This window comes from Bombina bombina, chromosome 1 (genome assembly GCF_027579735.1).
Source record: "Bombina bombina isolate aBomBom1 chromosome 1, aBomBom1.pri, whole genome shotgun sequence".
NCBI lineage: Eukaryota > Metazoa > Chordata > Amphibia > Anura > Bombinatoridae > Bombina > Bombina bombina.
Genome location: NC_069499.1, coordinates 1,203,196,578 through 1,203,211,461, shown reverse-complemented (window position 1 = coordinate 1,203,211,461; position 14,884 = coordinate 1,203,196,578). Strand labels below are relative to the sequence as shown.

Here is a 14,884-nt window from a genome sequence, read left to right as displayed (position 1 = left end):
GAGTGAGCACTGATTGGCTAAAATGCAAATCTGTCAAAAGAACTGAAATAAGGGGGCAGTTTGCAGAAGCATAGATACAAGGTAATCACAGAGGTAAAAGGTGTATTTCTATAACAGTGTTGGTTGTGCAAAACTGGGGAATGGGTAATAAAGGGATTATCTTTCTTTTTAAACAACAAAAATTCTGGTTTTGACTGTCCCTTTAAACGTGTAAGGTCCTAGCAATTGCAAAGTATGTGGCCAATGAATGTAATGAAGAAATTTAAGCCTCTATACATGGCTGTTTGTCTAATAATTCCAATGATAAACATAAAAATGTAGAACAAGGTGCAGTGTTAATTTTTTTAATTAGTAGACTGTGCCATTTCTCGGATGAAGGATGATGTTCCATAACTTACATGTAGTGACAGATATTAAAGGGCCATGAAACCCAATTTTTTTCTTTCATGATATAGCAAGAACATGCAATTTTAAACAACTTTCTAATTTACTTCTATTATCTAATTTGTTTCATTCTTGTGATATTCTTAGCTAAAAAGCATGTCTAGATAGGCTCAGTAGCTGCTGATTGCTATTTCTTCAACAAAGGATATCTTAAGAATTAAGGCCTAGATTTGGAGTTTGGCGGTAGCCGTGAAAACCAGCGTTAGAGGCTCTTAACGCTGGTTTTAGGCTACCGCCGGTATTTGGAGTCAGTCAGGAAAGGGTCTAACGCTCACTTTTCAGCCGCGACTTTTCCATACCGAAGATCCCCTTACGTCAATTGCGTATCCTATCTTTTCAATGGGATCTTTCTAACTCCGGTATTTAGAGTTGTGTCTGAAGTGAGCGTTAGAATTCTAACGACAAAACTCCAGCCGCAGAAAAAAGTCAGTAGTTAAGAGCTTTCTGGGCTAACGCCGGTTCATAAAGCTCTTAACTACTGTGCTCTAAAGTACACTAACACCCATAAACTACCTATGTACCCCTAAACCGAGGTCCCCCCACATCGCCGCCACTCGATTCAATTTTTTAACCCCTAATCTGCCGACCGCCACCTACGTTATACTTATGTACCCCTAATCTGCTGCCCCTAACACCACCGACCCCTATATTATATTTATTAACCCCTAACCTGCCCCCCACAACGTCGCCACCAGCTACCTACAATAATTAACCCCTAATCTGCCGACCGCAAAGAGCCGCCACCTACATTATAGCTATGTACCCCTAATCTGCTGTCCCTAACACCGCCGACCCCTATATTATATTTATTAACCCCTAATCTGCCCCCCTCAACGTCGCCTCCACCTGCCTACACTTATTAACCCCTAATCTGCCGAGCGGACCGCACCGCTACTATAATAAAGTTATTAACCCCTAATCCGCCTCACTAACCCTATAATAAATAGTATTAACCCCTAATCTGCCCTCCCTAACATCGCCGACACCTAACTTCAAACATTAACCCCTAATCTGCCGACTGGAGCTCACCGCTATTCTAATAAATGTATTAACCCCTAAAGCTAAGTCTATCCCTAACACTAACACTAAACACTAAATATAATTACTAAATATAATTTAAATCTAACGAAATTAATTAACTCTTATTAAATATATTATTCCTATTTAAAGCTAAATACTTACCTGTAAAATAAATCCTAATATAGCTACAATATAAATTATAATTATATTATAGCTATTTTAGGATTTATATTTATTTTACAGGTAACTTTGTATTTATTTTAACCAGGTACAATAGCTATTAAATAGATCGGAACAGCCAATAGAATGTGAGCTCAATCTGATTGGCTGATCGGATCAGCCAATCGGATTGAACTTGATTCTGATTGGCTGATTCCATCAGCCAATCAGAATTTTCCTACCTTAATTCCGATTGGCTGATAGAATCCTATCAGCCAATCGGAATTCGAGGGACGCCATCTTGGATGACGTCCCTTAAAGGAGCCTTCATTCGTCGGTAGTCCGTCGGCCAGCAGGATGTTCCGCGTCGGAGGTCTGCAAGATGGATCCGGAAGACAGAAGATTGAAGATGCCGTTGATAGAAGACTTCAGCCGGATCATGGACCTCTTCAGCTCCCGCTTGGATGATGACTGCAGCCGGATCATTGACCTCTTCAGCTCCCGCTTGGATGATGACTTCAGCCGGATCATGGACATCTTCAGCCCCCTGCTTGGGCTTGGATCAGGACATCGGAGGAGCTCTTCTGGATCGATCGGTGAACCTGGTATGGTGAAGATAAGGTAGGAAGATCTTCAGGGGCTTAGTGTTAGGTTTATTTAAGGGGGGTTTGGGTTAAATTAGGGGTATGTGGGTGGTGGGTTGTAATGTTGGGGGGGGGGGGTATTGTATGTGTTTTTTTACAGGAAAAAGAGCTGAATTTCTTGGGGCATGCCCCGCAAAGGGCCCTGTTCAGGGCTGGTAAGGTAAAAGAGCTTTGAACTTTTGTAATTTAGAATAGGGTAGGGAATTTTTTATTTTGGGGGGCTTTGTTATTTTATTAGGGGGCTTAGAGTAGGTGTAATTAGTTTAAAATTGTTGTAATATTTTCTGATGTTTGTAAATATTTTTTTATTTTTTGTAACTTAGTTCTTTTTTATGTTTTGTACTTTAGTTAGTTTATTTAATTGTATTTATTTGTAGATATTGTATTTAATTAATGTATTGATAGTGTAGTGTTAGGTTTAATTGTAGGTAATTGTAGGTATTTTATTTAATTAATTTATTGATAGTGTAGTGTTAGGTTTAATTGTAACTTAGGTTAGGATTTATTTTACAGGTAATTTTGTAATTATTTTAACTATTTTAGCTATTAAATAGTTCTTAACTATTTAATAGCTATTGTGCCTGGTTAAAATAAATACAAAGTTACCTGTAAAATAAATATAAATCCTAAAATAGCTATAATATAATTATAATTTATATTGTAGCTATATTAGGATTTATTTTACAGGTAAGTATTTAGCTTTAAATAGGAATAATTTATTTAATAAGAGTTAATTAATTTTGTTAGATTTAAATTATATTTAACTTAGGGGGGTGTTAGTGTTAGGGTTAGACTTAGCTTTAGGGGTTAATACATTTATTAGAATAGCGGTGAGCTCCAGTCGGCAGATTAGGGGTTAATGTTTGAAGTTAGGTGTCGGCAATGTTAGGGAGGGCAGATTAGGGGTTAATACTATTTATTATAGGGTTAGTCAGGCAGATTAGGGGTTAATAACTTTATTATAATAGCGGTGCGGTACGCTCGGCAGATTAGGAGTTAATAAGTGTAGGCAAGTGGAGGCGAAGTTGAGGGGGGCAGATTAGGGGTTAATAAATATATAGGGGTCGGCGGTGTTAGGGGCAGCAGATTAGGGGTACATAGGGATAATGTAAGTAGCGGCGGTTTACGGAGCGGCAGATTAGGGGTTAATAATAATATGCAGGGGTCAGCGATAGCGGGGGCGGCAGATTAGGGGTTAATAAGTGTAAGGTTAGGGGTGTTTAGACTCGAGGTACATGTTAGAGTGTTAGGTGCAGACATAGGAAGTGTTTCCCCATAGACAACAATGGGGCTGCGTTAGGAGCTGAACGCGGCTTTTTTGCAGGTGTTTTTTTTTTCAGCTCAAACAGCCCCATTGTTTTCTATGGGGGAATCGTGCACAAGCACGTTTTTGAGGCTGGCCGCGTCCGTAAGCAACTCTGGTATCGAGAGTTGCAGTGGCGTTAAATATGCTCTACTCTCCTTTTTTGGAGCCTAACGCAGCCTTTCTGTGGACTCTCAATACCAGAGTTATTTTAAAGGTGCGGCCAGAAAAAAGCCAGTGTTAGCTACGCGGGTCGTTACCGACAAAACTCTAAATCTAGCCGTAAGCAGATTAAATAAAAGTAGTAAATTGGAATGGTGTTTAAAATTGTATTCTCTACCTGAATCATGATAGAAAAAATTGTGTTTAGTGTCCCTTTAATGGGAGAGAGCAAGCTACATTACCAAAAAAACCTCCAGCATAATAGATGCTACTAAATATTGTTCTATGCAGCATAAAATGACAAAACATCTATAGTGAACTGTACGTTGAAGAATCAACAAATTTAATACACAAGTGCTCAGCCTTTAAGGGACAGTCTACTCCAGAATTATTGTTTAAAAAGATAAATAATCCCTATATTACCTGTTCCCCAGATTTGCATAACTGTTATATTAATATATTTTTTTACCTCTGTGATTACCTTGCATCTAAGCTTCTGCGGAATGCCCCCTTATTTCAGTTCTTTTGACAGACTTGCATTTTAGCCAATCAGTGCCCTCTCATAAGTAACTATACAGGCATGAGCACAATGCTGTCTATATGGCATACATGAACTAACGCCGTCTACCTGTGAAAAACTGTCAAATGCATTCCCATAAGAGGCAGCCTTCAAGGGTTTAGAAATTAGCATATAAGCCTAGTTAGTTTTACAAACTTTGCCTCCTATGGAGGTGGTGAAGTAAGTTTGTGCTAAGATTTCTACATTGTGTGCTTCTCGGCATTTTCAAGCCCGATTCCTCTCAGAGTACAGTGAATATCAGAGGGATGTGAAGGGAGTATCACCTATTGAATGCAATGGTTTTCCTCATGGGGATCTATTTCATAGGTTCTCTGTTATCGGTCATAGAGATTCATCTCCTACCTCCCTTTTCAGATCGACGATATACTCTCATATTTCATTATCTCTACTGATAATCGTTTAAGTACTGGTTTGGCTATCTGCTATATGTGGATGGGTGTCTTTTGGTAAGTATGTTTTCATTACTTAAGACACTCAGCTATGGTTTGGCACTTTATGTATTTATATAAAGTTCTAAATATATGTATTGTACTTATATTTGCCATGAGTCAGGTTTAAGTATATTTCATTTTGCAGACTATTCAGTTTCATATCTGGGAAATGCATTTTTTAGGAAAAAAAATGTCTTAACTGGGTATAGTTTCTTCTTTTTAAAGACACGATGAGTCCACGGATTTGATCCTTACTTGTGAGATTACGCCTCCTGGTCAGCAGGAGAAGGCAAAGAGCACCACAGCAGGGCTGTATATATAGCTCCTCCCACTCCAGTCATTCTCTTTGCCTGTGTTAGTAAGATAGGAGATGGCAAAGCGAGGTGTTAGTAAAGATTCTTCAATCAAGAGTTTATTATTTTTAAAGTAGTGCCAAAGTGTGCTGCTTTGTTCTAGGGTGTAGCCTAGTCCAGATCAGTCTCTACAGTAGAGCATTTGGTGGCTTTAAAGCAATGGGACCTTGTGGGACATAATTCTCACTGTGCCTCCCATACTAATGCTGCCCTGCTTGTAAAGTCTGAGGGAAGAGAAAAACTCAGTACTTTTTGTTTCCACAGGTTAATGTGAGGAGAAAGTTAGGACTTTGCAAGCTGGGTGGGATGCCTTTGCTGTCGGGCAGAATGAGGTAAGTGCTGACTCAGAAAAAGGCCTGGGCACTTTGTCATTTTCCTATACCTCATTGACATACATGGTAGATTCTCCTAGCCTATTAGGAGACTTAAGGCAGCTAGGACACTGGGGTTAACTTGTGTCTCATCTCCCGGCGGTCTCATATATAATATTCAGACAGACCCTGGGTGATTTTATAGTGAGCTCTGAGGTTATTTTATATTCATGCTCACAGTAACGCAGTATGTTGGGCATTTGAATGCAGTATGTTGTGATTTGTTGCACAGAGATCTGTTGGTCACAATTGTGTCTTGTTAAGAGCAGTATATGTGTGTTTTATACTTGTCTCCCGGTGCTTATTAAAGCAGGGTGCCCGGGATATTGCACAGAGAACAGTTTATCGCTAGACTTCTCTGGATGGCTGTTTAACAAATAACAGTATTATACACTTTTTTTCTTTGTCCCCTGCGCCTATACTTAAAACAATGGCGGGGCTTGTCGAATGGCGCTAGTATGTGCGCTCTTCTCTTTTGAACCTCTGGTCTATGCTGCAGCTGTGGTGTCAGGCTATCTCTGCCGACAGCCAGGTGGTTAGAAAGGCAGTACTCAAAGGTTCTTCGAATAGAAATGTGTTAGACATGTTACTACTTGTGCTGGCTCCCATCGGCTTGTATTAAAAAGTCTAACAGCCGACAGGGAGGTTTATTTTATGGCACATGAAAAAAGTTATATATGTCTCGCTTCCTTCTGTTTATATTAACAAACAAGACGACCAACAGGGAGGTTTTCTTTATTATGCATGAAAGTGTTTTACATGTCTCACTCCCTATGGCTTAATAAGGCATCCGACAGGGAGAATTCCTTGCAGGGGTTATTTTTCACCGCTCTCAACAGCTGGTATTACATTGCGAGCTGACTAGGGGGAATTATTTATTTTTCATACATGTCTATGAGGGCGTTCTCCCGACAGCTCCATTTGTCTCAAATTAGCAGACCGGGAGATTTCACTTGATGCACCCACGATGGGCGGAGCTAAGGTACACGCTATTGTTTGCGCGCCTTTTGTACAAATTTCTTGCATGGACGCCAGCTGCCTTCTCAGCTGTACTATGCCATATAGTTGAGAGGCTTTGCACTCTTTATGTGAGAGTGTCTTTCAGTGAACTGGATATTTTTCTCTGCTGCGTTAGGCATATAGCAGAGAAGCTTCACAGACACACAGTATGTAAGAGGGGTTATAACTACTCCGGATGCAGGTTATCTGTCAGTGCCCTATCTAATTACAGACAGACTCCTATAGGCTAAGTTAAAGTCTGGGGGTTCTGTGTTATACACCAAAAATAGCAGAACATTTATTTCTTTCATGTAATTAGCAAGAGTCCATGAGCTAGTGACGTATGGGATATACATTCCTACCAGGAGGGGCAAAGTTTCCCAAACCTCAAAATGCCTATAAATACACCCCTCACCACACCCACAAATCAGTTTTACAAACTTTGCCTCCGATGGAGGTGGTGAAGTAAGTTTGTGCTAGATTCTACGTTGATATGCGCTCCGCAGCAGGTTGGAGCCCGGTTTTCCTCTCAGCGTGCAGTGAATGTCAGAGGGATGTGAAGAGAGTATTGCCTATTTGAATTCAATGATCTCCTTCTACGGGGTCTATTTCATAGGTTCTCTGTTATCGGTCGTAGAGATTCATCTCTTACCTCCCTTTTCAGATCGACGATATACTCTTATATATACCATTACCTCTACTGATTCTCGTTTCAGTACTGGTTTGGCTTTCTTCTACATGTAGATGAGTGTCCTGGGGTAAGTAAGTCTTATTTTTGTGACACTCTAAGCTATGGTTGGGCACTTTTATATAAAGTTCTAAATATATGTGTTTAAACATTTATTTGCCTTGATTCAGGATGTTCAACATTCCTTATTTCAGACAGTCAGTTTCATGATTTGGGATAATGCATATGAATAATCAATTTTTCTTACATTAAAATTTGACTTTTTTCCTGTGGGCTGTTAGGCTCGCGGGGGCTGAAAATGCTTCTTTTTATTGCGTCATTTTTGGCGCCGACTTTTTTGGCGCAAAAATTTTCTTTGTCATTTCCGGCGTCATACTTGTCGCCGGAAGTTGCGTCATTTTTTTGACGTTTTTGCGCCAAAAATGTTGGCGTTACCGGATGTGGCGTCATTTTTGGCGCTTAAAGCATTTAGGCGCCAAATAATGTGGGGGTCTTTTTTGGCGCTAAAAAATATGGGCGTCATTTTTGTCTCCACATTATTTAAGTCTCATTGTTTATTTGCTTCTGGTTGCTAGAAGCTTGTTCATTGGCATTTTTTCCCATTCCTGAAACTGTCATTTAAGGAATTTGATCAATTTTGCTTTATATGTTGTTTTTTCTATTACATATTGCAAGATGTCTCAGATTGACCCTGAATCAGAAGATACTTCTGGAAAATTGCTGCCTGATGCTGGATCTACCAAAGTTAAGTGTATTTGTTGAAAACTTGTGGTAACTGTTCCTCCGGCTGTTGTTTGTAATGAATGAACTAATACAGATAATATTTCTTCCTTTAGTAATGTTCCATTACCTGTTGCTGTTCCATCATCATCTAATATTCAGGGTGTTCCTGTTAACATAAGAGATTTTGTTTCTAAATCTATTAAGAAGGCTATGTCTGTCATACCTCCTTCCAGTAAACGTAAACTTTGTTTTGGGGTGTGGATTATTTTTCAGCGGAATTGGCTGTTTTTATTTTATCCCTCCCTCTCTAGTGACTCTTGTGTGGAAAGATCCACATCTTGGGTAGTCATTATCCCATACGTCACTAGCTCATGGACTCTTGCTAATTACATGAAAGAAAACATAATTTATGTAAGAACTTACCTGATAAATTCATTTCTTTCATATTAGCAAGAGTCCATGAGGCCCACCCTTTTTTGTGGTGGTTATGATTTTTTTGTATAAAGCACAATTATTCCAATTCCTTATTTTTTATGCTTTCGCACTTTTTTCTTATCACCCCACTTCTTGGCTATTCGTTAAACTGATTTGTGGGTGTGTGGTGAGGGGTGTATTTATAGGCATTTTGAGGTTTGGGAAACTTTGCCCCTCCTGGTAGGAATGTATATCCCATACGTCACTAGCTCATGGACTCTTGCTAATATGAAAGAAATGAATTTATCAGGTAAGTTCTTACATAAATTATGTTTTCTTGATGCTACATGGTGATGGTAGGTTTTTTTTGGAGTACCTTCACCTTTTTGGGTAATGTACCATTTCAAGTCACAGTACTACTCTGGTCTCTTTTCAGATTGATTAAATCTTTTGCCTTTTCTAAAGATTTTCGTAGAGGGGAACGACCTTGAGTATTTGATACATTTCAGCTGTTTGAGTTATTCAGCTTTGTGTTTTAAATGGAACAAGTACACACATAAATTAAAGTTACGTTTAAAATTTAAGGTGACAGTAATGTTATTTTGTGTCAATTTTCATTAAAATATTACACTCCATTTTTCTGAACCTTCTCCCTTTAAGGTGTTTGCCATTTGTGAGTATGTTGATCATGCTCACCTTATGCCACTGACCTATAGTGGTCAAAAATTGTTTGGGACTTTAGCACTATCCTGGTATAATCTGTTCTAGTGCGTCCAGTGAGAAGGACCATATTCTCTATACTTAAAGAAGGGTTTCCCATAACCACCTTAGTTAGGGGGACTGGGCAGACTTTACCTAGGGTGAAAGGAGTAATTTAAAGCTTAGATAAGTGAACCACTGTTTTCCTTAGGGAATAGTTGGGTTTTTCAAAGGTTATATGGACCAACTGTGTACTCAATACCCTTAATACCGTCATTAGTGCGGCAGCATTTTGGTGTGATGCGTTGTCTGATACTATTAAATCAGAAATTCCCCTGAAATTAGATCAGGATAGAAGTTCACTGTCCCAGCTCTCTGAGCCTTAGGGTTAGAGCCTTGATACTCATATGTATGCTCTAAGTTTGAATTTTTTTTAAACAATCCACTACAAAGGGGGTCTTGTTGATGGAAATGATTTAAAAAAAAAAGAAGTGCATAAGGATCCAATTGGCCTGCTGTTGAATCAAGGACAGCATGAAGGGAGTAATTTGTCCTGTTCCGATACAGAAGCAGGGGCTCTGGATGGTCAGGATTTTTTATTCACATCTGGTTGAAGTTCCCAAAAAGGAGGGAATATTCAGATCTATCTTAGGCCTCTAGAGTCTAAACTTGTTTCTCAGAGTTTCATCTGGCAAGATGGAAACTATTCGTTCCATTCTTCCATTGATCCAGAAGTAGCTGGACAGATAGCTCAGCATGCTAAGGCACTATGGCTAAGCTCTGTAGCAACACAAGGGTTGCAGGTTCGATCCCTGGCAAGGTCCACTCAGCCTTTCATGCTTCTGAGATCGATAAAGTGAGCAGTGCCTTCAGATCCTTATGGGTGATTAGCTGTGCTTTATAAGGGTCAATTTATGATGACAGTGGATCTATAGGATACATATCTTCATGTTCCTATCCACAGAGATCATTACAAGTTCTTACAGTTTGTCTTCTGGACAAACATTTTCAGTTTGTGACTCTTCCTTTCGGTCTGACCACGGCACCCATAATTTTTATAAAGGTTCTGGGGTCTGTACAGGCTGTTCTAAGACCATGGGGCATTGCAGTGACGCCTTATCTGGAGATATTCTACTCCAGGCGTCATCTTATCAACTAGCAAGGTCTCATACCGATATTGTGCTAGCCTTCCCGAGAACTCACAGGTGGAAGGTAAATTAGGGAAAGAGTTAATTAATTCCTCAGACAAGGGTTCCCTTTCTGGGAACCCTAATAGACTCTATGTCAATGAAGATTTTTCTGATGGAGGTCAGGAAATTAAGAATTCTGAATTCACGTCGAGCCCTTCAATCCAATCCTCGGCCGTCAGTGGCTCTGTGCATGGAGGTAATAGGATTGATGGTGGCGGCAATGGACATCGTGCTGTTTGCACATTTTCATCTCAGGCCTATGCAGCTAAGTATGCTCAGGCAATGGAATGGTGATTATACAGATTTGTCTCCTCGAATAACCCTAGATCAGGAGACAAGGGACTCTCTTCTATTTTGGTTTGTCGCTGGATCATCTATCCTAGGGGACATGCTTTCGCAGACCCGCATGGGTGATTGTGACAATGGATGCCAGCCTGTTAGGATGGGGAGCAGTCTGGAGCTCCTTAAGGGCTCAGGGTGTATGGACTCAAGCAGAATCTATCCTTCCTATCTACATTCTAGAGTTGAGGGAAATATTCAATGCGCTTCAGGTCTGGCCTCAGCTTCGGCCCGATTCATCAGATTCCAGTCGGACAACATAACGACAGTGGCTTACATCAATCATCAGGGAGGAACAAGGAGTTCCTTAGCGATGATCGAGGTGGCCAAAATATTTAGTGCGTGGAGGCTCACTCTTGCTATCTGTCGGCGATCTACATCCCAGGGGTGAGAAATTAGGAGGCAGTTTTTCTGAGCAGGCAGACTTTTCATCCGGGAGAGTGGGAGCTCCATTCGGAAGTATTTTCAAGTCTGATTTTCAGATGGGGTCGGCTGGAGTTGGACCTTATGGCATCTCGTCAGAATGCCAAGCTTCCGAGATACAGATCCAGGGACCCCCCAGGCTGAACTGATAGATGTCTTGGCAGTTCCTTGGGTTTTCAGGCTAGCATATGTATTTCCTCCGTTTGCTCTCCTTACCCGGGTGATTGCATAAATCAAACAGGAGAGGGCATCAGTGATTCTCATTACCCCGACGTGGCCTCGCAGGTTTTGGTATGCCGATCTGGTGAACATGTCATCTCGGCCACCATGGAAGCTTCCATTGAGGAAGGACCTTCTCATTCAGGGTCCCTTCCATCACCCAAATCTAGTTTTCTCTGCAGCTGACTGCTTGGAGATTGAACGCTTTATTTTGTCTAAGCGAAGTTTTTCCTGATTCGGTTATAACTACTTTAATTTAGGCACGTAATCCTGTTACTAGGAAAATTTACAGTAAGATGTAGCATAAATATCTTTATTGGTGTGAATCCAAAGGCTACTCATGGGGTAGGGTTAGGATTCCCAGGATTTTGTCTTTTCTCCAAGAAGGATTGGAGAAGGGGTTATCTGCAAGTTCCTTAAAGGGATAGATTTCTGTATTATCTGTTTTGTTACTCAAGCATCTGGCAGACGTTCCAGATGTACAGTCTTTTGTCAGGCTCTGACTAGATCAGGCCTGTGTTTAGACCAATTACTCCTACTTGGAGTTTAAATTTAGTTCTTAGAGTTCTTCAAGGGGTTCCGTTTGAACCTGTGCATTCCAATGATATTCAGTTTTTATCTTGGAAAGTTTTGTTTCTAGTTGCTATTTCTTCTGCTCGAAGAGTATTTGAGCTTTCGGCATTACAATATGATCCTCCTTATCTTATTTTCCATTCGGATAAGGTGGTGTTACGTACAAAGCCTGGTTTTCTTCCTTAAGTTGTTTCAAACAAGTATATTAATCAGGAGATTGTTGTTCCTTTCTTGTGTCCTAATCCTTCTTCTAAGAAGGAACGTCTGTTACATGATTTAGACATAATCCGAGCTTAAAATTTTTACTTAAAAGCGACTAAGGATTTTCAGCAATTGTTTTCTTTGTTTGTTATTTTTTCAGGGAAACGTAGGGGTCAAAAAGCTACGGCTACCTCTCTTTCTTTTTGGCTGTAGAGTATCATCTTCTGTTGAATAGATTTGCATTACTGCAACTTGATCTTCTCTTCACATTTTTTTTCTAAAATTTTACAAATTTTGATATCTTTGCCTCGGCGGAGGCTGTTTTGGGGAGAAAGGTTCTTCAAGCAGTGGTGCCTTCCGTTTAAGTTCCCTGTCTTGTCCATAACCTGTCTCATAGAACAGGGCGGGCCATGGACTCATCGTGTCTAAAAAGAAACAAATTTATCAGGTAAGCATAAATTTTCATTTCTTTTTAAAGACACGATGAATCCACGGCCCGCCATGTTCTACGCTTTTCCTTTCTCTTCCTAACTTTGATCCAATGACTGGAGTGGGAGGGAAGGGAGGAGCTATATATACAGCTCTGCTGTGGTGCTCTTTGCCTCCTCCTGCTAATCCCACAAGTAAGGATGAAATCCGTGGACTCATTGTGTCTAAAAAGAAACAAATTTATCAGGTAAGCATAAATTTTCTTTTTTTCAATTGACTGTTCTTTTTAATTCGTGGGCAAAATTAGGCTCAGGAGGGCGCATATTGCCAAAGTATATTGCGTCATTTTTGGCGTGAGATTTTTTGGCGCAAAGTTACGTTCGATGACGCAAATTCATCATTTCTTAGTAAACACCGAGTCCTTTAACAAGGTTGCATCTTTAATGACGTGAGTGTGTCATTTCTGGATGTTGTTAGCGGCAAAAAAAATTCTGTTTGATTTTTGCGTCATACTTGGCACCAAATATTTTCGTTATTTAAAACCCCATTCCTTTATGCCTCTTGCCTTTTTTTCTCTATCAGAGGGCTATGCTGTTTGCATTTTTTTCCATTCCTGAAGCTGCCATATAAGGAAATTGATCATTTTGCTTTATATGTTGTTTTTTTTCTTACATTTGCAAGATGTCTCAATCTGATCCTGTCTCAGAAATCACTGTTGGAACCCTGCTGCCTGATAACAGTTCTACCAAAGCTAAGTGCATTGTAAACTTGTGGAGATTTTTTCTCCAGCTGTGGTTTGTAATAGTTGTCATGATAAGCTTTTACATGCAGAAAATGTGTCCATCAGTAATAGTACATTGCCTGTTGCTGTTCCTTCAAAATCTAATGTACAAGATATACCTGTGAATTTAAAAGTTTTTTTTGCTGATTCTATTCAGAAGGCTTTGTCTGCCATCTCGCCTTCTAATAAACGTAAAAGGTCTTTTAAAACTTCTCATAAAGGTGCTAAAATTTCAAATGACCGACAACATACTGAATTATCCTCCTCTGATGAGGATTTGTCTGATTCAGAAGATCCTTCCTCAGATATTGACACTGACAAATCTACTTATTTATTTAAAATGGAGTATATCTGTTCTTTGTCAAAAGAAGTGTTGATTACATTGGATATTGAGGAAACTAGTCCTCTTGTTATTAAAACTAGTAAACGTTTAAATTCTGTTTATAAACCTCCTGTGGTTACTCCAGAGGTTTTTCCAGTTCCTGATGCTATTTCTGATATGATTTCTAAGGAATGGAATAGGCCTGGTACTTCTTTTATTCCTTCTTCAAGGTTTCAAAAAATTGTATCCTTTGCCAGCAGTTACATTGGAGTTTTGGGAAAAGATCCCCAAAGATGATGGGGCTATCTCTACTCTTGCTAAATGTACTACTATTCCTGTGGAGAATAGTACTTTTTTTAAAGATCCTTTAGATGGGAAACTCGAATCTTATCTAAGGAAAGCCTATTTATATTCAGGTCATCATCTCAGGCCTGCAATTTCTTTGGCTGATGTTGCAGCTGCTTCAACTTTTTGGTTGGAGACTTAAGATTAACAGATTCAACATGCTAATAATTTTATTTGTGATGCCATTTTTTATATTATCAACATTGATGTTAAGTCTATGTCTTTAGCTATTTTAGCTAGTAGGGCTTTGTGGCTTAAATCTTGGAATGCTGACATGACTTCTAAGTCCAGATTGCTATCTTTCTTTCCAAGGTAATAAGTTATTTGGTTCTCAGTTGGATTCAATAATTTCAACTGTCACTGGGGGGGAAGGGTGTTTTTTTTTGCCTCAGGATAAAAGACCTATGGGTAAATCTAAAGCTTCTAACCGTTTTCGTTCCTTTCGACAAAATAATCCTATGGAAGATAGCACTTCCTTTAAAGATCCTTTAGATAGGAAACCTGAATCTTATCTAAGGAAAGCCTATTTATATTCTGGTCATTTTCTCAGGCCTGCAATTTCTTTGGCTGACGTTGCAGCTGCATCAACGTTTTGGTTGGAAAATTTAGTGCAACAAGAAATGATTTAGTGCAACAAGAAATGGATTCTGATTTGTCTAGCATTGTTCGCTTGCTTCAACATGCTAATCATTTGATTTTTGATATCATCAAAATTGATGTTAAATCTATGTCTTTAGCTATTTTAGCTAGAAGAGTTTTGTGGCTTAAATCTTGGAAGCTGACATGACTTCTAAGTCTAGTTTGCTATATCTTTCTTTCCTAGGTAATAAGTTATTTAGTTCTCAGTTGGATTCGATTATTTCAACTGTCACTAGGGGAAGGGAGTTTTTTTGCCTCAGGATAAAAGGGTAAACCTAAAGCTTCTAACCGTTTTTGTTCCTTTTGACAAATTAAGGAACAGAAACCTAATCCTTCCCCCAAGGAATCTGTTCCCAATTGGAAACCTTCTTCAAATTGGAATAAATCCAAGCTGTTTAAGAAAGCAAAGTCAGCCCCCAAGTCCGCATGAAGG

The 14,884-nt window shown here is 39.5% G+C and overlaps 1 protein-coding gene and 1 non-coding gene across 4 annotated transcripts in view; one reads left to right on the top strand and one right to left on the bottom strand.

Moving 5' to 3' along the window:
• The window catches only part of TMEM98 (transmembrane protein 98), a 411,952-nt gene that overhangs the window by 287,087 nt on the left and 109,981 nt on the right, over positions 1 to 14,884 (bottom strand). The gene's annotated exons all lie outside the window — the stretch shown is intronic.
• Positions 8,708 to 8,819, top strand: LOC128646373 (U5 spliceosomal RNA). The gene has a single exon (XR_008400306.1). It is a non-coding gene; the product is annotated as a U5 spliceosomal RNA (small nuclear RNA).